Raw genomic sequence first — 3058 nt, forward strand, 5'->3', positions numbered from 1 at the left:
AAATTTGGTGTTTCTTTGATTCCGTCTTGATCAGATTCGACTGTATATCAAATTTATATTAGGTCTATGTGGTATTTTTGAATTGCAACTTTGAATTGCAACTATTTTTGAATTGCAACTATTTTGCGTTAAATGTCACTGTTTTACTTGCTGCTAAATTTCACTTTCTTCTTTTAAAACCAGTCAAGTTATGAGTTCGATCCAACGGCCATACCATGCTGAAAACACCGGTTCTCGTCGGACCACCAAAGTTAATTGGCATCGGGCGCGGATAGTACTTGGGAGGTTGGCCACCTGAGAACACCGCGTGCTGTTGGCATCACTTTTGCCCGAGTGGCAAGGTGGTAAGATGCTCGTCTACCACCGTGAAGGTTGCTGTCACGGTCCCAGATTCGAACCCGAGGGGTCATATAGATAACATGTTTTCCCTAACGAGCTTTAGGTGACCACCGATAGACCGTGCCTTCATTTCAAACCCACCTCATTAATGGCAGTAAATTGCAATATAGTGATATGGCCAGAGTTGGTGTTAAGCGAAATAGCCAGATTATGATACAGTAAAAACATTTGCCGGAAAATGAATTCCCATATCGTGCATGGTAGTACATAGAAAAAAAATTTTCAACTGATCTAACAAAAGATGAGACCTAAACTTGTACTATATTAGTATCCAGATTCTCTTTTGAATACGCTCTCTCTCTCTGCTTTTCTCTAAAATTTACATAACTCTCTTTCAGCATTAACTAGTCGGATGAAGAAAGACACAGCATCCACCTCAATAATTTCGGAAACGATTCATCGTATGTTATACTTTATTTTCGCTATTAGAATCACCATAATATAGTCTTGTGATAAATTGTGACATTTTATGTATTTATGTAATATTTTCACAAAATTCGGATTAATATAGAAAGCTTGCCTTTCTTTCTCGACCAGATTTTTTTTTCTAATTTGGTTATTTGAAATCCACTATTACCGTAAATTATGATTACGATTCTTTATTCTGCATTCTTAACATTCTGTGGTTCACCTCTCCCTAACAATGTATTAAATTTCCTTTTTTTTTACAAATACGGATGCAAATGAATATTGTTTAAAATATTAGCTTATGTTTATTTAAACAATATATAAACCAGCAATTTATTTAATTAATTAATGCGAGTAGAGAGAGATTTTAGTTAGTTACAATGACCAACTAAAGGAAATATGTAGTTTTTCCTTCATTTTATTCTTACCTATAAACTGGTAAAATATTACTTAGTAATGTCTAAAAGTTATTACCTTTGATTTAATCTACATTTCCTTTGATTCTGTGCAATTTTATGAATCTCTAAACACATAAAATTCCATCAGCTCAGAAACTGACACTGACTATAAATAACCTCTTTCTCGGTATAAAATTATTGTACCGTACTTATATAGACGTGTATTGCACCGAAATGACGCTAAAAGATATACTTTCTAAAAAACCAAAAAATTTAGAAAATAAAATTGGTATAACAGATTTTTTGGCCACGTATTTTCAAATATAAAAATTGACAATTGCTCGTGAATGACGTAGGTCAACTAGATGTGGCCATCTGGATGGCCTATGTCATTCACGAGCTATTAGTTGATTGTTGACGCCGTCCATGTACGGTGCCTTCCGACATATATATACGCTCGAAGGTTGAAGTACTCTGTCTGCTTCTATAGCTTAGATGGTAGCGCACTCGTCCTGCAACGAGAGACCGGGGTTCGAGTTCCCGTGGGGGCAGTGATGAATTTTCTTCCTTGTAATCTTCATCTCCGCAAATAACCTCTCTTTCAATGAATCTTGTAAAAAGAAGCAGCAGTCAAAATGACTTTCATCGGTCCTTTTACGTATAACGGTGTAGTCCGGCCCTTCTAGTGTTAAAAGATATTCTGTTTCAATTCACTGAATGGTTTTTTTCCCCAACTATCTTATAAGGTATTTTTAATTTTCCTATCTTCTATTGCGTTTCTTCTTGCTTCTATAACATCATTTTTTGTTTTTTGCCTTTTTCTATGCAAATAGCTATTGTTGAAGATTGTAGTATGTCACTACCTTCTACGAAGAAAGTTCTTGAAACTGTGACATGTGAGTATAAAATGATGATTTTTTAATGATTTTTATCTCATTCATTTTAATTAATGACATTTATTGTAATTATTTTCTTTTGATATCTATTTATCTAGATAACATTATTTAATCATCCACATTATTTAATCATCCATCATACCAGGAAATTTGTCCTCGTTGTAGAGTACTTACTTACCATTACGAGACATTAGATTTAAAAACAAAATTAGATTGAGACATTTGTTTGCTAATAAATTTTAAAAAATTCATAAAAAAGCTATGGTCAGTGAGAAACTAATAATTCTTATAGATATTTTCCACTTATACCATTTTTTAGTTATGTTTTTTTTGAAAAACGTAGCCCACATGTAGCCTACATGAAGATACGCATGCCTTATAAGATAATATTTTCAGTTTCTTCGTTTCTTGGGATCTGAATAAAGAAAATATGCATGAATTCCATTTGAAAGATATTTTATGCATTTTATTCACTCCGTATTTACAGGTAAAACTGAAGCAGAAATCAGAGCAACACCAGAGACAATTGAAGTGTCTGTTCGTGCTCCTTCAGGTGAATATAATAAACTTGTATTATATGACTAATCCTCTGCATTCTGGTATTGCCAGGATTGAGACACTGCATATATGCCAGTGTAAATTCTTCTCTCTCTCATATCCTACATATATTATATATTATTTTATATTTTTTATTATTTTTTATTTTTATATTTTTCATTATTTTTTATATTTTATATACGTATATATCTACATTATCATGTTCATATAGCATTAGACACACGACTATTACTTATTGCATCTTCGGCATCTCTTTGCATGGTGACTTTATTATCATTTATTCATATTACATCATATTATCACATATAATTTTGAATTAACATCAATTATGATCAATATTTGATAGCCATTGGTTCCTTTAGAGGTGGTGGCCAGTAACTCCCAGTACAAATATGTACT

General features: G+C 32.7%; 1 pseudogene; it reads left to right on the forward strand.

The window, feature by feature from the left end:
• Positions 1-200: 200 nt before the first annotated feature.
• Positions 201-319, forward strand: LOC149078729 (5S ribosomal RNA; annotated as a pseudogene).
• The last annotated feature ends 2739 nt before the right edge of the window (positions 320-3058 follow it).

Source organism: Pholcus phalangioides, unplaced genomic scaffold (assembly GCF_987345545.1).
Source record: "Pholcus phalangioides strain wild (caught in Gottingen) unplaced genomic scaffold, Ppha-v1.0 ptg000013l_1, whole genome shotgun sequence".
NCBI classification, from domain to species: domain Eukaryota; kingdom Metazoa; phylum Arthropoda; class Arachnida; order Araneae; family Pholcidae; genus Pholcus; species Pholcus phalangioides.